General features: G+C 48.0%; 1 protein-coding gene across 1 annotated transcript in view; it reads right to left on the reverse strand.

Moving 5' to 3' along the window:
- The window catches only part of LOC8029670, a 132,696-nt gene that overhangs the window by 9,427 nt on the left and 100,432 nt on the right, over positions 1–22,837 (reverse strand). The gene's annotated exons all lie outside the window — the stretch shown is intronic.

Raw genomic sequence — 22,837 nt, forward strand, 5'->3', positions numbered from 1 at the left:
TAACTCTCCGCTGTCTAGGCAATCGTAGATCCCCAGGTGGCGGGTTCGAATCCCGACCGAGATGCCCGCAATATGACGGAGGCTTATTGCGGAGAAGGCGCCGTGTAGCCGAGCTTTCGGTTGCACGTCAAAAGATCCCCAGCTGGTCGAAATTAATCCCCAGTCCTCCGCTGGGGCGTGCCAGATGCCCGTCGTAGGTTTGGCACGTAAAACCCCCCAATTTTTTTTTTTTTAGGCAATCGTAGAAGAAATTTGACTTGTGTCGGTGCTACAGCCGTGGTAACCCTGCTAATACATCATTCAAAAAACCTCGTTGTGTTGTCTATTTTTCTTGTTCTTGTTTCTCGTTTTTCTTTCATGTCTCGGGGTTTTATAAGTATGATACCAAATACAGTCTTGAGACAGCAGAGAGTTTTAGGGAACCTTGTCTGCACATCCGATACGGTACGATGCGGCCTTCGCTACGAACTGCACATATGCGAGTCTTTCGCGGTAGCGCATGCGCAGTTTGCACAGGACGGCCCATCGTACCGTATTGAATGCGCAAAAACGGTTCCCTAAAACTCTCTATTGTTTGAGGCCTGTTTCTTAACTTTATAATTGTTCCGTCACATCAATCATACAAGAACTGTCGGCGCACATGTTCGAAGCATACGAATGTATGAAGCAAACATTAATTAAACATGCGTGAACGTAGATATTTTTGTCATAATGCCCGCGGCGAACGCCGTGTCTTGTTCGCCATACGAGCAGGGCGACCGTTTCAACTATGGTGATATTCGCAATGTCGAAAAATATCACTCTCTAACATTGGAGAACGAAGCGAATACAAAGTATTTGAACGAGGACTGACATCTGCATGGTGTTTCACGGGTATTTTTTTCCCCCTTTGAAGATTGTACCGTTAAAAAGGTATTTTAAAGCACCAATCAACAAACGTGTCGCGAAAAAAAAAATCAACCAATAGCTTTTTACCACAAAGCCGGTTATTCTAGGAAAAGTTTAAACGCTACCTATTAAAGGGATACTACAACGAAATTTCGGGGCTCATTTTTTGGTTTGTATGTGTTCAAAAAAGCAGCATCACATTGAACATACCAATATCTTGTTAAAAAGTCACGAGAAGGAATTTTAAAACGAATTAAATAATTAGCAAAGAGCACCTGGTGGATGTCGCTAACGCCTCGCTTGTAATGCCCGTCTAGGAACCTTGACAGCTAGTGACGGAGGTTGTCTCGTCTCCGGCCACGACGAGAGAAGAGGGGCAGGAGGAACTCCCCTCTTCACGAGAATGACTTTTGTGTGTCACAGAAGTCGCTATTGTCCCCCTAGAAGATTACAGAAGATTAACCCGTCACTCAAAATTCGTACAAAAGCAGCCGCTTCGGTGGCTGGAACGACTAGGCCATCCTCTCGACATCAGCCTCGCCGTAGCTTTGCTCGTCTTGAGACGACCTACGTCACGACTGCGTTGGATGTCACGTGGTCTCCGCTGGGCCTTCTCCGAGCGCTTGCCAGAGTGGGCCGTTTATTACGAAAAATACAGCCACCAGGCTCAAAATACAAACGCGCGATTGTCATTTACGGATATTGTGGATCATATTCAACCTATTTTTGAACACGACGGGAATATTTCAAATTTCTTTGAAGTATCCCTTTAAGGGCCCACAACCCAAGGAGCACGCATCTGAGCGACGTTTCGCTACTATCAAGCACTCTGAGTCGTATCGACGTTGCTGAAAGTATTTGGCGTCTCTCCGTCAATAAAGCCAGCGCGGCATTTTCTTACTTAGTTCAGAGAGTGAGTTTGGTTGTGCAGAGTTGTGCAGATTTTAGAACTAAAAGCAACGTTGTTTTTTTTTTGTTTTTTTCAAAACAATTGCTTTGATTAGCACTATCAAAAAATTGCTCTCTGTGATCTCATTTTCTAGCCTGGTGCGGGGTACGTTGTTTCTCCATACTGTAAACGTCTTTCTAAGGAAGTGCCAGCTAACACGTACGAACAAGCACCACATGTCTGAGGCCTCATACGCATCATACCAGCTACTTGTATGAGGCGTAAAGAGAGCGTCTTTTATTTTTTAACTCCACTAGATTACTGGTTTCAGCACGGATCGTTTATCAGAGACTATGACACACGCGCTACAACTCGCCCTATTTTTCGAAATATTATCTACGCTCTTGGATAAAAAAAATAACAAACTCGCCCAGAGTGACGACGCCAAAAACATCGTCCGCTACATCGGCACTAAAGATAAGAGTCGGCGTCAAAAGCCACGAACGCCACATCCGCTCGAGAACGGGTCAGCTGACATCCGGTTTGGTTGGGGGGCGGGCAATGGAGGGGTAGCGCCAGATGACCACGCAAGACAGTCTCAAGCTCCATGGCAAGTCAGCAGAGCTGGGACCAGCTCGTCCCCATCGGCGAGGGCTTGCCGTCCATCGGTGAGTGTGAACGAGCTCCGCGGCAATGCTGCCGTATCTCGTTAAGGTGAACCCCGTTAATAAAGAGTTTTAGTAGATCGTTCCGATACCGCCGATACCCCCGACACGATGCATGCGCAAAGGCGGTGGCGGAGTATCTGGTATCGTCATCGGAACAATCTACTAAAACTCTCTGCTATGAATACTCTGCCACATGTAAAAATGTACATCCTTTTTTTCGAGGACAAGCCGGTTAAAATAATTGCATTTCTGTCTTCGATATTATGAACGACTGGAGTTTGAGTAGATCCTTTCGATGACTCTGATAACCATACCCGATACTTTCCCAACGAGTGTGCATTGTGCCGGTTATCCGGAACCGTTGTAGTAAATATCGGAACGATCTACTAAAACCCTATTATGGACGATTGTGGGTGGGGGACGGATGTGTCCATATTTACGAGGCAAGCAGCAAAAAGGACGAGCCAAAACCGCCCCCCCCCCCCCCCAAAAAAAAAAAAAAAAAAATTTCGCTTCTTTTTTTTTTTCTCTTACTTTACTTTTTTTATTGTAACATTACCAGCATGTTCTAACCTGCCTTGACGTTCTTGGTCAGGATTATCTTCCAGTGGGCGGTAGAAGGCATTTCCTTCTTTGCTTTCGGGTCGCAAATGAAGTGTTTGTGTGTATTGTTGCCTTTGCCGATGTCCTCAAGATTCCCTGAGCCTATGAACCGTAACAACAGAGACTTTTAGTGAACCGTTACCGTATTCCGTGCACCGCACTACCGGAGCCTCTGACGCGTGCTTACAAGCGCAAACCCGGGTCATACCGTGACTACGGGGCATGCGCTTAAAAGCATGCTTTAAAAGCTCCGGTAGCGCGGTACGAGGAACACGATAACGGCTTGCTAAAAGTTTATAGTGTTTCAAAAGAGTACAATCGCCGCGTTCCCGTGGTCCTGATCGAGCAAGAAATGTATCAATAAAACAATAGGCAGTTTTATCATAGAGTTACCGCACGCTAGCGTGGGCACGGCATACGGCTTCCTGCGCGCACGCGCGCTGAGCAGCATATGCAGCGCGAGCTCACCGTAGCAATACCACTACGACAGCCCGACTTTACGCTATTTTAAAACTGCATAATTGTATCGGAAAGTATAGTCCCGAACACAGGAAACGAGAACAACAGATCGACAGCCACCCGCCCTCGTCGCAATCGTTATAGTGGCAGCTCTCGCGCAGCTTGTGGCAGGCTTCGAGGGCAGTGACTGTGCCAAGTGGCCGCCCCCCTATCAGTAAATAAAATTCGCACCCATTTGCTTCAGTCTCCCTGCACATTCGACGCCAGGCGCGAGCTAATAATGTGACACGCACGTTTTGAATTCCCGCTGATGAAGCGTAGAAACCGAAAATCAGTCGCCTTATCACAGTGACATAACAATTTATACATTACACGGTGCGACCGATGAAAGATTATTTTGAGGGGCGTACGAAATGTCGTGCCGGATTGTCAACTCTGAGAAGGCGTGGCGTTCAGCACCGCATGTTGAGGTAAGCCGAATGAAATCGGCGAGAGCCGAATGAAATCGGCGAGAATTCTATTCATTAAAAGGGCAGGTCACTTGGCACCATCACTACTCTCGCAACTGTGGGGTATGAACCATACTCCGTTTACCCCCGAGCCCAGATTGCGGTGAAAGCTACGAGGACGTTGGGCCAATCATACGTCCATCCTTCGTCACTTGATCACTCTGTTCCCCCACATCCTCGCGCGGAGAGCAGGGTCAGGTGATGAAAGGGAAGCGGCTGATTGGTCCGGTGAGAGCGTAGCTCCCATCGCAGTATCAGCTTTGGGCTGAACGGAGAATACTACTCTCGCTAGTGTGGGGTATCGCTACTGGCGATATTCCACGCTGGCTAGTGTGGTTGGTGAATATAGTTACAAAAATGTAGAGGGGGAGCAAAATGGGGCTTAGAAGGGCGAGGGGATGAATCATATTTTTGGTATCTGCTAGGTGGCGCAAACTATCGCCCATTATAAAGGGTAGAGTCATTAGCATCCATATATCCGAAGCACACCACAGGCCAACGTTACTTTGCCACAGGCAGCACGAGAGCTTCCGCCGATAACTGTTGAGCGGCGCAACGAGAGCGACAGGGTGTCGCTCGGGTGTTCGGGTTTTTCTTGTTCCGTGACCGAGTGGGCTAGCGCACACCAGGAGGTATGATCTGGACACTTGGCGAAAAAGTCTGCAAAAAATCCGGCGTCTATGATTGGTCAGCGACAAGGTTAAATGTGGCGTTGGTCAATCACGGCCGCCAGATTTCTCACCGACGTTCTCGCCAAGTGTCCAGATTAGGGCCCCAGCTCGGAGCACGCGGAGCGAAAGCTCGCGCTGCAGAACCCAGGGGTCCTAGGTTCAATCCCCACCCCTGCCCGTTTCGATCTGGATGAGCATCGTACCGGCGTGCGGTCGTGTATCACTACTCCGTCTAGCAGTTGACCTGCACTGGCTACATTTCTCATGTAGAGTGAGTAACAACGTCATGTTTCTGCCAGAACAACCTCTAGCTGCATAAACCCTTTCCGAAATTCAGTCTGGCCACTTTGATTACTATCATCATCTGTGGAACGGCATCTGTGCCATACCAATGGCGGCCTTCTAGTGACTGATAAAGGAAGACGTTGAAGATGCTTCTAAGCGGATGTTGCCAGGCCTGTACATTCGGGAGGTCAGTTCGACGCGACGTAGAAATGGAACACAAAAGCTACGTAAGTGATTATTTCTAAAAGCTCAGATTCAGTCAATCTGTGGACGGCACACAATTGGCTTTAAAGCACTTTGGTGTATAGAATTTTCTCGGGGCATCTGAGTGTGTTGGAGCTTTGTTCTGAATGCAGGTTCTTGGTCACCATCGAACTGAAAGTGATCGAGAAAGAACTCACACTGAACAATTCCTCGCGTGCCGTTGACATGCGAAAGTGACGGTGCCGATAAAAGTTAATTTCCGCCATTGATATGGCAAAACCTAAACTGCTTTACGAACCACCAGATGGCACTGAATTTCGGAAAGGGTCTATTACTTTTTGGTCGGTGACAACATTAGACGGTGAAAAGGTAAAAATATTCCATCGTAACCGGAGACACTGGAAAATAATAAAAAAAAAAAGTTATGTCTTTTTTTTTATTTTCCGGTGTCTCCGGTTACGATGGAAGTTTTTCACCAGCTCGCATGTGCTTTTACCCGTTCTTCGTTAAAAAACTTCGCAGCTCAGATATGCATAGAGGAAGGAAACGAACAAAGCCGAGCTGTATTTTATAGTAGGAAGTTAAGGTATGTAAGAAATAAAATCACATTTTATCATCTCTTAGGGGCTCTTAATATACTATTACCGCAGGCTCTCGCGGGCACGGTAACGCTCCTGACGCACGCTCGGTCTCAAACGCGCTGTCCGCATGCGGCCCGCGACTCTTTTGGACGTGGCCCGCAAGCACCCCGCTGTGGCAAGCTCCCGTTCCCTTGCCTCTAGTGCTACATCGCCATAAATAAGTTTCATATCGTCGATTCATTTCCGCTCGCAAAGAAGCGCTGCTCATATCACCTGTTAACCTATTTTTCATAATTCTATTTTATTATCCTCGTAACGCTTTCTCGTGTAAATCACCTGCATACGACAACACCGCTAATGTACTATAGTCGGTGACCGGTTAAGATAAAAGTGGAAGTCCTTTCCACCCCTCTCTCCCCTATGGCAGAGCGAACGCTGGAGAGGTGGGAGGAGCTTCCACTTTGCTCTGAACCTGTCACCGATTTTGGCTGCACGGACTCTTGCTCTGCAGGAGCAACCGTCAAAGATAAAACTTTGAGGTCGTCTTCTGCTGCAGTCAAAGAATACGTTTAAGATGTAAGTGTTTTCTTGCGATGCTGCTATAAAAATCATCGAGAATCCAAACTGTCGTATCAGGAGTTGCATTTTTTTTTTCATGCCGGTTAACTAAGGCGACAGTAACGACCCTTCGCAAAAATCCCAAAAGCCAGCGCGCGCCGCGTGACGAAATGGGAGTCCCATCGTATTTCCTCCGGCTCTCACGTGGAGAGCGTATCGCGTTGGCTATCTTGCGAGGCTGCCCATTTCTCATCTCTCTCCTTTGTACAGGCTCCGTCGTATGCCGACAACGTACAAAACATGTTCGGTTTGTCTGTTCGTTGATCCCCTTAACGTCTTTCCAATTGTAACCTGTACGACCTGTCAGAATTTTTCTTTTTCTTATAACGCTTGGGCGCCATTTTCCGGCCACAAACGACCATGTTTGTGACCAAGCGATACTGCGGGAGATGGCTGGGGTAGCCGGAAGGTGATTAAGTTTTCATGTCGAGCAAATTCATTTTTGTTTGTTTTGCGCTTGTGGAACACTATAGTAAGTTGCAGGTCATGAAGGTAGTGACAAATGCCCCTCAAAAGGATTCATATATCCCTCCGCCACCTCCGCATCCAATAGCGTCCCAGCGTTTCCGTGACGTCGCAGCCAACTTCGGAGGAGGGTCTTGCCTTTCTGAAAATATTTGCCTTATCTTTCGTTTGACTTAGCGTTGTGGACTTTCCGGGGTTAGGTTCCCCCTCCGATGGATACAAAGACTACTTTCAAGTGCTCGGTTCCCCCTCCAATGAATACAGAGGTCGCTTTCTTAAAAAGTGGGGGAAGAAGACAAGTTGCCACCACTCTGTGGCCAATATCTATCCATTGAAGCGGTACAAGGAGCGTTTCCAGTGAACTCTTCGTTCGACTGCGGAGGGATTTGAAAAGGGCGCATCACGCTTGTGGGAGGAGCTTCTCCTACCTTCTTGACTGGTAACCGACTGCAGTTGAACCCTGCCGCTGATGCGGTGCAAAATAAGTGAATTCGGTCACACTGCGCGACGTGAAGGTAAATTACGCCGCATAAGGTATTCAAATAATTCAAACAGCGTAAACGCATCGCGACAGGTGAAACCTGTCGCGATGCGTTTACGCTGCCAGAGATGCGGTACGCCGCCAACGACGCTCGACGTTCCTGCGGATGACCGGGGATGGCAGATGTCTGCGACGGCTGCTGGCGGTAGCTGCCGCAACTCTCGCGGAGGCGCAACGAGAAAGCGCGTGATCTGTACCGAGGGTTCCCGAAATCCCCTGCCGTCGTGGCGTTGTACGTTTTGGAACAACGGCAGTTTGCTTCTTCTCGCTCTATTAAAAAAAATGCCAGCACGTTGGGGTTTTAAATCTTACCTCATCACGTGTTAGCCCAAAGTAGTCGTAGAAGCAAATAAAAGCTAAATATGGCACTTGCAAAACGACGAGTTGACAAAAAGCATGTGGTCCCTTTAGTGAAAGTCTCCAGGGTGCCACTGCGAGTGTCGATTGCTTTACAACGTGAAACGCCATTGCTTTTTCTTTTTTACTCAAAAAACCAAAATATAAGTATTTCCCCCCCCCCCCCCCCCCCTCCCCTCGCCCTGAGTTGGCTCTCGATCTTTCGGGGGTGACCTATTCTGCCCCCGCACTAGAGTGAGTTTGAGATCCCTACTGTAGACACTGTGCGAACTCCCTGTAGCAATATCGTGGTGATACGGCTAATACTAGAACTACAAGAAACGGCGTAGGGCCCGAAAAAGCGAAGCTCTTGGGGGCGATAAAGCAATAATCAGTTTTGACAGCCGTCGCATAAATCGCATAAATATCCTGCGACTTGATTGGAAGGTGGGACAGTGATTGCAAGTATACATATTCAGGTCGCCTCTGTTGGTACCTTGATTGTAATGTCAGCGCAGACCATCAGCAAGGGGCAATGGACTTCTTCCAAAACCAACCCGCCCCATCGCGGCGAACTACCACGCAGTGCACTCTGGGAACTAGTTGGCCGCTCAGTTTCGGTTTCGACTGAGCAGCTTCATCTCATGCTATCACGCCGCAACCGAAGGCGCTGCTTGCGTTTTCGATTATCTGACTTTTCACGAACGTACAATACACTCATTCTCGAGCGATACAAAACGAAGACCGGGGCACTTTTCTTGGTTCCCGAAACACCGGATATTATGAGTGCTTATGCAAGCGTAGTAAGACGTGGCTTAGTCACCTCACCCCACGAGTGCATCTTTCAGTTCAATTTCAATAATCCCGTCTAGTACCAGTGAACAACTGAAATTTGTTCATCTGGAGCCTTTCACCTATTTTGATTGCCAAACGTCCGCTTCGTGTTACTTCATTGGGCAAAAAGCAAGCCGCATTCTCACAGGAGTATCAAAGTTGAGCCCAGCGTTGACGCATGAACTTTTAAGGAAACGCAATAAATTCGACCTCTCTACTGCACAAAAGTTACTATGATGTCTTCCTCGTGTCATCATATATCTCCCGTGCACTCAAATTTTATGCTGATAGAAGATTAAGTTTTCGCAAACGCTGAGATCGGCGAGCTACGACGGAGGCCTTAACAAGCGTCCCCTACTCCTCGCTAAGCCTTTTTGGACGAGCTTTTACTGACGCCCAAGATCTGTGCCTGAACGGTGTGTCTGAAATTATCTCGACGTACTCAGGCAGGAAGAAAGCAAACACATAACAAATATTACGGCCATTAGCAACTGTCAAACGAGCTTTGAATAATTTCGTTCGTTTGGCGCACCGCATAGAGGTTCATGCCCGTCCGGCGCACTCCCGGCGAACGGTGCGACAATCTTCACAAAAGTGCTCGACTTTTGCCTTCTAAAAATGGTCTGTATGTGCGAATGTGCCTATATGATTGCAGGATAACTTTATGCGCACACGCCATGTTGAACATTAGAGGAATGCCAAGCGGGTGGGGACCTCACTTCGTGCAGTGCTGCAGGTCAGTACAGATAAGAGATAAGAAGTGTGTTAAAATTGAGCTTTTCAATAGCGCCTCCGAGTTTTACCTCGCGTACTCAGGCGTATTAAGAAAAGCAGTAACTGCAAAAAGTGATATTTCGTCTATGGACGCACGAAACAAACAAACTTTCTGATCAACAACACTAAAGTAAAGGCCCGAGCTCGATGCATGCATACTTATTGGTTGCTACAGCTTGTTGATTCGTACACAAGCAAGCTCCCCGAGCTTCGCAGCGTCGAGATTCCCAGCACTGGCTCGTCCACATACCTCGATTGCAACGCTAACAGAAAGGCTCAAGTACAAAAATACAACAAGCATGAGTTAAGACAAGCTATACGTCTCGGGTTTGTCTAAAGCTTCGAGGTCTGGTCATTTAGGTTAGTTTAGAGACCACAAATGACGCTCTCGGGACCAGAAAACATGAGATAACGGCCGTTAATAGCCCACGCTCTGTGTATAATCTCTTGTCGACGCGTCGATCGAAACCGAAACCGTGCCACCCTCCTCCCTGGCTGGCCAACTAGTTCCCAGAGTGCAACGCGCGCCGTGTTGCATGTATATGGGGCTTTATGGAAGTAGTCTATTGGGAATTGCCGGGGTGTGTTTTCACACGCTTTAGCCGACTTTCCCTTGTAAAGGGACGCATCGTTTAGACTCGGAAACAACTGCCTGAAGCGCAAAAAAACGCACTTGGGCTTGTTTGTGCCACAGTGAGGACAAACTGGAACTAAAGAATGAATCGAGCACAGTTCAGTTCTGAATCAACAATAGGAACATCGCTGACGCTGAGCTGCCATGGAATTAACACTGAAACAAGGCTGAGTCAGCACTGTAGTGCAAAGTCAGCTCTAAATCAACGTAATACTAAGAACCTTCCCGACGTGCTATTTTTTTTTGTTTTGTTTTGTTTTTAATTTAGAATTGCTATTGAGAATAGTGCAACTGTTAGTAAAAGGGCAACTCCGGTCAAATATCGATGTTGAGAAGAAAAAAACGCAGTCCTTCGTCGTGTCACCTGAAAAGCCTACATGCAGTGGCATCACAAGGGGGGGGGGGGGGGGGGGGGGGGGGGCGGACCGCCCCGGGTGCAGCGCTCAGGGGGTTGTCGCGGCGGGCCACGAGATGGGGGGGGGGGGGGGGGGGGGAGTTGCGGCGGACCACGCGAGAGCGGGGAGGGGGGGGGGGGGGGGGGTCGCGGCGGGCTAGGTGCCGCTGACCCTCGTGACGCCACTGCCTACATGTAAAATATTACGACGCAATTCCGCCTCAAAGTTTATTAAATCGGCCGACGAAGTCTGAGCGGCTCTACGGTCACCAAAATCCACTCAGTCTAGCGGGCGACGGAGCATCAACAACTGGAAGAATTGTTTTGTTCGTTAGAGCAAAAGAGATAAAAAGAGAGCGTGGGGCTGTGTGGCGTGTGTCCAGTAGTAGACGAGCAGGACAATGTTTCCAGCTGCGGGAAAGTTTTGGGTTTCGCTTTGTGATTCTCATTTAAACGAGGTTTGCAAGAAAACTTTAATTTTTGAGAAATCGAACGGCACGAGCCGTTTATTAATAGCACCGCCCTTTAGCAGGGAGTCAAAACATGAAAGTTTCTTTATATAGCTACTGCGAGATGGCGCTGCAACGCTATACAAAAACTGCCTATTGTCGCTATGACGGTTCGCGTCGGCTCTCTCGTCGCCATTTCACGCCGATCTGTTTACCACCTCAGCAGCTGCGATTCCTCGGTGGATAACGCGCGCACACTTGCGCGTCGCCGAACAGCAGTGCGCATGCGCGGGAACCAGTGATGTCATAAAGCAACCCGGACAAAGCCAACGCAGTTGGTTGTACTTGTACACACGGGCTGCGGGGGTGTTTGCGGATCCCAGCGAAGATGCCGGCCCTTGCGCGACTCGACTGAACCGGTACGTGCGGCCGTGCAGTTCTCGGAGCGGCCGTGCAGTTCCCGGAGCGACCGCTGCGGGAGAAATGGCGGCGTTGCGATCGCGTCTATTTCATAGGGAGGCTGTAGTGAGGGTGGGCGCAACTCAAAACCTGGAGAGCGTTTGCAATATAATGGCGGCGCCTGAGGGAGAGTATTCGAGAAAGGATTTGCGCCAGTGTTGCCTGCACGAGAGCAGGCGCCCGCTCTGTTGCAACTCTGTTGCTCCATGCGCCTTTCCTCCTCTCTCCCCCCTTTGCAAGCAACGAGCGCCTTGGCGCAGCCCCTCTCGCTTCCTTCTCGCACCACGAATTACAAACGTCAAGCGGAGCAAGCAAAGTTGCCAGACAAGCAGCAACGTCCAAGATGGCGGAATTTACCATTTTTCGCGTTAAAAAAATACTTAACCTATCGCAAAAAAACTGGTGGCTATGGAAAAGTAATCATTTATACCTTGTGTAAATCATTCAAGCACCTTAATGGGCTTTTATGAGCCGAGTTAGGAAAGAAAACGACCCTTTGCCCCATAGACTCCCAGCAAAATTTAGCAATTAAATGGCGTCCATGTCCCGTGATCGCCGATCTAGCAGTTGCACCCACCCTCACCTGAGCCTCCCTACTATTTCAAAGGGGCATGGAAAGTAAATTCTGGATCTCATTTTTTTTGCTTCAACATGACGTAGGTAGCAGTAGAACCTCAAAAACATCAATACTTCGTTCAAAATGTAAGGAAACATATTTTAAACTGAATTAAAGGGACACTGACACCCCCCCAAAATTGTTGTTTATTTTTTGCCAGGCATTTTATTATATACAGGGTGTCACAAAAGAAAATTTACACGGTCTTTTTTACCGCAAAGATAAACTAGGCATCGCGGAACGCTCATTTTCCACCCGAAGGTAGAGCTAGAGGTCACAACCAGATGCCAAAGTTTTCGCCCGATCCGATAACTTAATCAAAAGTTATAAGTGATTTTCTGAAAATTTCAATGGGAAAATGAAGCCCATTTTTGCCCGTTTACGGTTTCTGGTGCCATAGAGCCCCATGTGTTCGAAAACTCCGTCGGCCACCATTTTCCCATTGAAATTTTCAGAAAATCACTTATAACTTTTGATTAAGTTATCGGATCGGGCTGAAACTTTGGCATCTGGTTGGGACCTCTAGCTCTACCTTTGGGCGGAGAATGAGCGTTCGGCGATGCCTAGTTTATTTTTGCGCTAAAAAAGACTGTAAATTTTCTTTTGTGACACTCTGTACTTCGTCTCACCCTACGATGGACTAAAGGTAGAAGCTACGAACCGCCAGATCCAATCACGAGCTACTTAGACATTGCGTGGTATTTCGCTTCGATGCACGTATCAGTGCCTGCGGCTCGGATAATGGGCGGATAGTGGTTCGGATCAAGCAACGAGTGACTCGACAATTGTACACTCCAAAGAATGCCACGACGTACTGGCTCTTTGCAGTGTCGAAGCTATAAAAAAGACGCAGCGTTTTTTGGATTGGGAGCATTATTCTTCCAAACCTAATCAATGCTAAGCGTGGCATAGTTTAGCGTGGAACGTGATTGGACCTGGCGGTTCGTGGCTTTGGCCTTTAGTCCATCGTAGGATGAGACGAAGTATAGTGTCAGAAGACTACCCAGTCAATAACTTTCTACTACGTATATTTTAATAAAGAAAAAATAAGCGCAACTGCTCGAAACCGAGATTGGACTCGGGAGGAAGAACAAATATCGAAGAGAAGAGAGTTGGCAAAAAACGGAAAATTGTGCAGCTTTTTTTTTTTTTTTTTTTTTTTTTACTCAACAGATTTGCAGTTTTTTTAGGAATTACAAAAAAAAAATGGGTCTGATATTTATATTTTATTTTCAATATGGAGCGTGTGCCTCCGCTGACCCACGACTTTGATTATATTTGGTGGTTCTGTCTAAATGATAGAGAACGGCACGTGACCACGGAGAAGAGAGTGAGCGCGACTCAAACCCGCCAGTTCTCAATCGGCGGTTTTCGGGTGGAAAGAAAACGAATATCGAGCCGCAAAACGTGTATAGTTCTGGGTAGTTGGGCTCTTATATGTCATGTAAAAATTAGAACCTTGGCAGGCATAAATACCCCGTCAGTGTCCCTTTAAATTATAACCAAAAATGACCTGGTTGTCGGTTATGAAGCTTCAATGGAATTGACAAGTACTGATTGTTGGGCGAGTTGGTATTGTACGTGAGAAATGGACATTTCCGTGTCAGAAGACTACCCAATCAATATTTTTCTACTACGTATATTTTTAATAAAGAGAGAAAAAAATACGCAACTGCTCGAAACTGAGATTAGACTGAGGAGGAAGAAGAAATATCGAGGAGGAGAGATATGGCAAAAAAACGCGTGGTTGTGCAGCATTCTTTTTTTTTTTATCAACAGATTTGCAGTTTTTTTTATATATATATAATTTAAAGGAATGTCGTGACGGCATCGGTCTCTGACGGCAGCGCCACTACATGGGAACTCAAGAAGGTAACGGCTAGTGCCACTAAATAAGCTACGCTTCAGAGTAACGACACTTGACCATATTGTGTCGTAATATCATGGTTGCCAGTTCTCTGAAGCTTTATCTGAAATCACAGGAAACGCTTTTCCGCCCTCCACAAATGTTTAAATAGTTCGTGACAGAGCAAAGCAATATTGCGTGACCTTTCCACAACCGAATCTAATGCTGAAGAAGTCGCACTTTTGAATCATGACGATCGGCAGTTGCGTCTGCTCTGCATACGAGCCAAAATGGCGGCGCCCACAACAATGCCGGGGAACGGAGTGCCGATACTCTAAGCGCAGCTCATTTAGTGGCTCTAGTAACGGCGAGGGAAAGAAAGGTGGAACCACCACCGCCACCATGTGTCAACGCTCATAACTACACTACGCTTGAAGGCCGAAGACGTCGCGGACGCGACGGATATTCCGAGATGCACCGCGCTCTTCGAAGGCTGATTTTAAAGCACTAGCTAGAATCGAACATTAAGAACAAAAAATACAGCTATCTGTTTGAAATACAAGCGTTCGATTGTCATTAGCGGATGGAGCTGATCTTGTTTAAGCTATTTCTAAACGTGAGAGGTATATTTTAGGTTTCAATTCAGGACCCCTTGAAGTCTGCTCCGGCTCTTGAGTACGATTCGGAGCCACTTTTTGAATGCAGGCTTTCCATGGCAGTTTCCCAACTGAGTTGTTCTATGGTAACGTTGGCCAAAACCAACATTCAAGCTTTCCCGCGTCCCTCCGTGGTGTGACGCCACATGTTGTATAACTTGAAAGTTGAGCAGGCAGTCTAAAAAAATATATGCGTGTGTTTGTTCTTTTTTTTTTCTGGCGTGAATTTTTTTAGCAGCAAGTCTCCACCATCAAGTTCCTTGTAATCCGACGGGAAAAAAAGTTGTACCAACATTTGACGTCAAGTGCTCAGTCTTGCGAGTAGTCACTCGTATGAACTTTAAAAATTCTATAACTTCGCGAATTGCTGCGATTTTTATTTCTTCGATATAGCGCGTTGTGTTGTCCTCTTCTTCCCTTTTGTCCGTGTTTACAAGCCCGACCATGTTCAAAAAATATATTTACGCCATTACAGGAACAAAATAGATTATGAAAGCCCAATCTAGAGAGAGAGATGGGGGGGGGGGGGGGGGGGGGAGGTCTTAATTTAGGAAGCGCAAGCCGCCACTCGATTCAAAGGCTTCAACCCTATCCAAACATTCAGTCTGAATAGAGCCAGCACGATCTCGCTTCCTTAGTCGAGTGAGTGCCCGCACAGGCTGGATTACGTGTTCACGAATTTTCATTCCAGAACTTCGTGAACAGGATATTTCCTAAAATGTCTATTTTAAGCCAAACCAATAGTGCTGGCTTTTTTTTTTTTTTTTTTTTTTTTTTTAGGAGGAAATTAAACGTTATGGAGTGTTGAGGTCACGTGCGCAGCGTCACGGATGTTCGCTAATCCAACGAGCACGCGGAGAGCTGGGACCCGCCTTGGCGAGGGAAGAGATGTGGAGGTCACGAAAGCTGGTAATGTCTTGATTCATCCGCAAGGGTGAGTCAGCGTGCAATGGAAACCGTTGCTCTCTCTCAGAAAACCACAGTATGTTGAGATGAATTCGAACATTCCCTTTGCAACTACTGATGTTGCCTCCCGCATGGGGGGCGAAAGCTCAATGTGCTGGGCAGGCAAGTAGCATCTTTCGTAGAGTTTTTTGGGGTGTGAAACTTGATTGTTCGTATATTGGTCGACAACGTTTAATGAACTTTTTTTCATTATTATGTGAAGTCCGCTTCCCCTCGTTTTGGGGAAAGGATTATGGTTAAGAGGAGAAGCGGTCACTCCGTCGTCCCGTCGGAGTGCCCGCCTCCCTTCGTTTTTGTGAAAGAATTACGGTCCGGAGCATTGAGCGTGGGCCTTGGGCGCGGTGCCTTTATTTTGCTTTCATTCTCGTTCGCATGCCTTTCGTTTGATGAGCCCCGGAATGTCGCAAAGCACGTTTCACGAAGACTCCACCGACTCAACTGACTACATGCAACATCATCATGGCTCAGATTTTCTGGACCACCTTGTCCTTCTTACGGCCTTTCCTCCTCGTAGATCTATGACGTACTTCGTTTTTGCTGGAAATAACGCTGACTTATTTTGCGACCCAGGTTACCATCCCGGATATGGTGCTCATTTCTACGTGCCTATGCAAGGGGATGCTACGTGGTTTGACCCGGCTTCGATGGCTACCCTCGGCTCTCCTGGAGGACCATCGCCCTACGCCCAGGCGGTTCTGCATCTGCCAATCATACCGGTAACTGAAAAAAACCGAATGCGGTAAAAATATTTCAACAAATCTCGGCGCGAATCCCGTTTGCCGAAAAAAAAAAAAAAACAGCTCACTTGGTACCGTTTCTATAACCTCGAAGCGCAACACAAGCTGCGCGTGCGCGACAGTTTTTTTTTTTTTTTTTCTTTTTTTTTTTTTTTATGATGGTTGCTCCGTCACTTGCGTTTCTTTCGTGCGAGACGACACGTGCCGCGCTATCGGCCGAAGGTTAGGTATTCTGGGTTGTATGTACATTGCGTCATATTAAAAAAAAAAAGAAGAAAAACATGCCGCTTGTGGCTTGTAATGCAACAATAGTCGGTGCAGTGTTAAGACTTCAGGGGAAGCCCCTCCCACCTCTTTCCACTTTAGCAGAGCGAATACTCTAGAGGTGGTTGTCTCGTCTCCGGCGTTTGCTCTGCTAAAGGGGACAGAGGTGGGGAGGAGCTTCCCCTTATTTTATTACCGACCATAATGTGCGACGCTCGCGAAACCTAGCAGTTCGAAAGCGTCTGCCAGTCTCTTGACCTGTGAACACGTGCGCAGCGCGACTCTCCATCTGTTCGTGGGTTGCGAGGTTTTCTGCCTTTCCACCTTATTTTCTTAGTCATGCTGCGTATCATTATTGTTACTTCCTGTTGTGCGAACCAGAGCTCGTTGCTTGAGTGCCTCCTTCTCGAGCTTTTATGCTCCGCATTCAAGAGAAACGATGTGAACAACGTCGAACGGACCACGACGTGAGACTGTGCGGAATGACGACTATTCTCCGTGCGATAATTCCCAGAGAATCCGTCTTGGCCTTCGCCTAAAATATCTGATCGGGTAGGAGGAGGGTCAGTGGTGTTCTTCACTTTGGAGTTGTGCACGAAGCAAGCCCTCCCCCAAATCGTCCTAAAGCGAGTCCTTCGTACACTCCGCCCGAACGCCGTGAAATAATTGTTGTAGGCGCAATTGTCTCCATGCGCTGTTTTGCTTTAGATGTTTGAGATGGTACCTCCTCTGATCCTCTGATGTCATTGAAATGTCGAGACTTCTTTAGTTTCTTGCACAAGGCCTGTCGTAGTAGACATTGGTAAATACGTAATCTGTGCATTGCGAATATCATCCTGAAGAGGTTCTTCGAAAACATGAGTTCAAGCTGGATTCCAGATTATTTCTTCCGTGAATCTGAATATCAGGTTTCCTTTTCGCGAGGATTGTAACTAAACACGAGCCCTCCGACCAGTCGTTACGTCATACCCAGATCTCCAAGCGGGTGCCGCTCGTGTGGGCAAGGTAGATTCCCTCGCACCGACACCAGGGCCCGTTTGCTCGAAGCGCTAACCGCGGCTAAAGTTAGCCGCAGTACGTAGGAGAGGGATTTTGAAATCATGCGACTGGTTCGATAGGGATGCGGGAAACATGGCGGTGCCCCTGTGAGTGAGCGCTGCTCGCTTTGGAACTAATATGTCGTTGTAGCTGCAATAGCGGGCGCGTTAGTCAGCAACGAATGGTGCAGGAGGCCTTCGCTTTGCCTTACCTCACTGCTCGCAAAGCATGAGCAATGGCCTCGCCGCACTTTTCTAGATTGTCTTTGGATTCTGGCCATTCCTAAGCCTAAATGAACGCGATAATTGTTGGCATGGCAACGTCTTCGGAAAGCGGATTGCCTTGACTCAATCGGCCGGGTATTGATAGCACACAAAAGCAGACAGCGTCCCAATAAACCTTTTTCTGAATTACTCAAGCATCGAGGAGAACGCTGGAAGTGTAATTCTACGGCTCGCGCTCGCTGGCCTTCCCCTTATAAAATATTCCAAGTAAATAATCATAATAAGGCTTTGACGAACGCGCGTGCAAAACAAAATTTGTTTTAGATTTTTTGCTTTAGAACAATTACTACTGCAGACGCCAGCACGTGCAACGCGTGTAACTACACTCGTAACATGCACCTCGGTGCTTGGGGGGACGCTTTCTGCTTTTGTCTGCTATCAATACCCGGCCGATTGAGTCAAGACAATAAATACGCTTTCCAAAGAAGTTGCCATGCCGACAATTATCGCGTTCATTTAGGCTCAGGAATGGCCAGAATCGAAAGACTATTTAAAAAATGCGGCGAGGTCATTGCTCATGCTTTGCAAGTTAAGTGAGGTAAGGCAAAGCGAAAGCCTCCTGCACCATTCGTTGCTGACTAGCGCGCCCGATATTGCAGCTACAACGACATATTAGTTCCAAAGCGAGCGGCGCTCACTCACCGGGGCACCGCCATGTTTCCCCGCATCCCTACTGAGCCAGTCACGTGATTTTAAAATCCCTCTCCTAGGTACTGCGGCTAACTTTAGCCGCGGTTAGTGCTTCGAGCAAACGAGCCCAGTTGTGACATCTTTCCCTGACCTTTTTGAAAATAGCGAGAGTGCCTGTGCATAGTTTTGATAGGCGCTAAAGATATGCGAGAGCGATGATTCTGGATACGACGTCACGCTCCTGGAAGGAGGGGGTTCAGCGTTTCTTTGAAAGTTATTTTCTGCAGCCTCCGTGCAGCAAATTAAAAAATAATCTCGCTATTCGCGGTCGTGGAGGCCAAATGAAAACGATTTAGGTGTTCTTCCTCATACAGAACGGCTTCAGTTTCCCTTTAATTATTCTCAACAGTAAAGAACTTTGTGGATAAGTATAGCTGAGTGGGTGATGACGTGAAGTAAAAGGTACCTTTCAGTCGCACTCTTTTTGTCGCGCATATAGACAACAAAAACGGCGCAGTTTTCTTTTTTCCCCAAAAGTGCTAGTGTTTCAATGACCGAAACAAAGTACGCTCGCTTTAATCGCAAACACAAAGAAAACCGCCGAACTCTCGTTGCCAGCAGTGTCTCAAGAATTCCGCCTAAGTAGGCTGCAGCTTGCGAGGTCACAGCCCGCTCAGCTAGGGTTAGCAGAGACGCCGGGGAGCGGGTAGAAACAAGCCTCAATCGCAATGAGTGCGCTCAAAAAAACGTTTTTTTTTTGTCCCTAGGTCCCAGTTTTTCTTGGAAAGGTGATCAGCGCACCGAGTGATTCAGCAGCACATACATATGAATTTCGGTGTATTACAAGAGTGTGTTGATACATCGAAAACGATCAGTCAAGATTCCATTCATTGCGAGGATCACGTGCCACCTTGTAGCTAGGGGACTTCAGAGTGTAATTAAAAGAATTGTCGTGTCTCACAACGCGGTCTCAAGAATGCTGCGGTCTAAAAGGAACGATCGAGGAGTTCTGGTTTTAGACTAATTTTCTTGTGGCTGTGCTCGCGCGTTCAAAGCATCTTGAGTAGTCATGCTCACGTTCCTGTACGTGCTGTTACTCTTGATGTCTAAAGCCGGAATCACGTTGCTCTAACATCATACGAAAGACAGTGGTGTTCGTTAAAGACACGATAGCGGAATTATCTGCGGGAACGCGTCAAGCATGCTTGAAGCGCTTCATATACATGTATGACTAAAACCTGTCTGCAGACATTTTTCGTAAACCAACGAGACAGGACCACTGTACAAGCAAGAATGGATGGATGGATGGATGGATGTTAATGGCTATACCCTTTGTAATGGGCGGTAGCTTGCGCCGCCTAGCCTACGTAAAACACACACACACACACACACACCTTGGACAGTATCTGCAGACTGTCTCTTGGCATGGTGTATTAAAGGTGCGAGGGTCACACTGCTTGCGAGATAAGACTTTATGCGCTGTGCGGCGAGTGACGCACAATGCGACTCAACGTTTTCTCGTTTCCTTCTCTCAGATAGAACTGGCGGACATGTCCGTCCCGCCGCCATCCTACCAGTTCCGGTTGCCGGATATCACCCAGCCACCCCCGTCCCTACAGTGGCGGTGGGTCGGTGATCGCTCTTCACCCTGCACGACCGACAGCGACCTGGGAGGGTCACTGGGAACCGCATACTCCAGTGCCTTTTCTGCGCCATCGTCGCCGCCAGCCACAGTGTATCCTCAGTGGACAAGTGCACCTGAGGAGTCTGAACTGGAAGCGCAGTTTTCTACCCTCAGTTTGGACATTCCTCGTTACTCCGGAGCTACGGCCCTCCTAGCTTCCCCTCAAGAGGAACAAGGGAGGAGCTTCAAGCGGTCTGGAGCCGAAGTCCCTCTGACTCCACTTAAAAAAGCACCGAGGGTGAGCTCCCAGAGTCCTGGAGCCCGAACCCCTTTGGCTCTACTTGAAAAAGAACCAAGAGTGAGCTCCCAGCACTATGGAGTCATGAATCTCCTGGCTCCACCTCGACAGGAGTCAAAGGTGACATCCCATTGCCTCGTACAACCCAGGGACTTCATCCGTGAGGAAGGAGAGGAGTCCACCGCTGCCCAGGAGGTTCTGACACGGGCGATGCCTGTACCTCCGCGTGAAAGGCCCGTAAGGCCGCGACCTTGGCATCTTCAGAGCCCCAATCAGACGATGCGCACGTAGGCCCCAGGAAAGTACGGCAGAGAGGGTGTGCACGTGGATGTGGCCATGCCGTGTCGAAGTTTCGTCTGCGTCCCACTCTCTACGCCTCTTCTCTCTTGCGCACTTTGCTCCTGCTGCCTGTGTCGACTCGGCAGATGTTCTTTACTCCTTTCCACCATATGACCGATTGCAGCGGATACTGCGAGCCATCAGAGCCAATCCAAGGCCGTGTAAGTGTTACGTGACCTTGAGGAGGGAGCGCAGTGACGCGGGGAGAGCGTACCACTCGCTACGCTCACGGAGCTCGATTGGCTGGGATGGCTCGCAGCATCTACTGCCATCGGTGTTACAGGTTGCTGGCAGGAGTATTCTTTGTCCGCATCTTCTCACAGCCTGGCGGGAGGCTGGCGAGCGTCCCCTAAGATGCACGGTCCAGTTACGAAGTGCCGTGGCGCCCCTATATAGCTGAATACGAAACGGAACCGGGTGAATGTCCGTTTGTGGTTTTGCGGTTCACTTGCAACATGTTGGGTTCGACGGTAGGCACCGCACCGTGATTGCGTCAGAAGGGACAGTTGGCTATCCTGACTGGCTGCTACCAAGCAACGAGCCGGCGTATCCAGTCAGTCATTGGCGACCCGACACGTGATCGTGCTCTGCTTACGTCAATATGTCAGATTTCTGGGATGGGTGCGATTTCTGCGTGCTAATATTCGATATGAATGTCATATTTTAATGGGTTGGCGATTACTTTCGTAACATGCTTGTGGAACCACTATAGAGAGCATCGAGAGTAAGACAAGCATATACCTTCCTTGTGTTCAAGCTGCTGCATGTTTGCAGACAGCGTTGCAAACACCGGTAAATAGTTCCTTTCATAAATTGCAAGCACTGGACTACCCGTCGTTTTTAGTTTCAATAAATTGTGAGTGTTTATGATCTGCTGATGCCCGAAGCATGTTTCGATCACAACCGGAATGTTTATGGCCGTCGTGTCCTTCCAACAACGCGGAGCCAAAAATAAGTCGGCCAGCGATCGCTAAAAAGGATGCGCTTGCGCGCGTTATTCTGTTTCGGTTTTTATTTCTAGACTTGCATAATTTTGTGCTTTTACTAAGCTTAGTGCATCTCAATGTTACGGCTCTATTGTATGTCTCGTCACCCTAGAAATTCTTTTCATCTTACTGGGTTTGGCGCATGTCTGTTTTATAATTTGGCCTCTGAAACATTGCCTTCTTTTTTTTCTCTCCTCGGTGTCACAAGATAAGTTCTAGTTCTGCCATGTGTACAATGACTATTAGCATGTGCTAAATAAACTTATTTCGGCCTCTTTGAAACTGACTTCTTGAGTTTTGTTTTTCTTTTATGCCTCTTCCGGCGGGCCGCCATCTTTATCGACTGAGCTGTGGGTCGCGTTCAGAGCATGCGCACTAGCTCTCCCTTCGAGATGCCACTCTGTAGACGCCACGCATGCATTCACAGCCCAGTGAGTTGGCACTTTTCGCATTGGTGATCAATCTAATCGAGGGCAGGCATTCCGGTACCGTTGACTGTGCACCTTTGATTGCGGAGCCACATAACGTTATTCTCGAGTATACAGCTTTCTGGCGCATTTCAACCAATTAACAAAACATGCTGAGTCACTATACTTTGTTTTCCTTTAGCCCAGACGCAGCGACGCTACGCGCCGATGGGACAAATCAGACGGGGTCAAAAGCCAACCATCATGGTGTTCGTCATGTTTCTGTACGGGTTATATGATACCGCCGCGTGCATGATCAAGAAGATGCGCTTCTCCGTTCATGTGGAAGATTCTCGTACACTCTTACCACGTCCGTAAACGATAAGGAGGCTAGAATAACCTTGTTTAGTCAGGCAGGTACTAGCGCTCTTTCTCGAGGTCGAATATTCGAGCTGGCGCGGATAGTAGATAAAGAGCCATCCGCCGTATTGCCGATTTATTTACTTATTCTCTCTCGCGAAAGCCAGCTGTTACGCCGACGCATCGTCGCCTGCTGCTGCCGCCGTCGACGATCGCTCGCTGCTGCTTTCTCGACGTGTGTTCTCTTTTTCGTTCCTGGCAGAAGTTTACACGCGTGAAATTTTTAGTTCTTTCCGTTTTCGCCTGCCTCATCGTGTGTCATTCGCGACAATATCATCGCTGGACCAATCATAGACAGAAAAGACGCGCTTTTGACGCTGCTTGAGTGGTCCCAGTACCTCGTAGTGCCGGCTGCATCTCAACTTAAGCTGAAACGGAGTGCATGTGTTTGCAAGTACGGCTTCATGCCGCAGTAAATCTTGCTCCCCCAAAGTATGCGCGAAGTCTGATATTCTGCAGAAGGGT

The sequence above is a fragment of the Ixodes scapularis genome, unplaced genomic scaffold (assembly GCF_016920785.2).
Source record: "Ixodes scapularis isolate PalLabHiFi unplaced genomic scaffold, ASM1692078v2 PGA_scaffold6__148_contigs__length_123643588, whole genome shotgun sequence".
Taxonomy (NCBI): Eukaryota; Metazoa; Arthropoda; class Arachnida; order Ixodida; family Ixodidae; genus Ixodes; species Ixodes scapularis.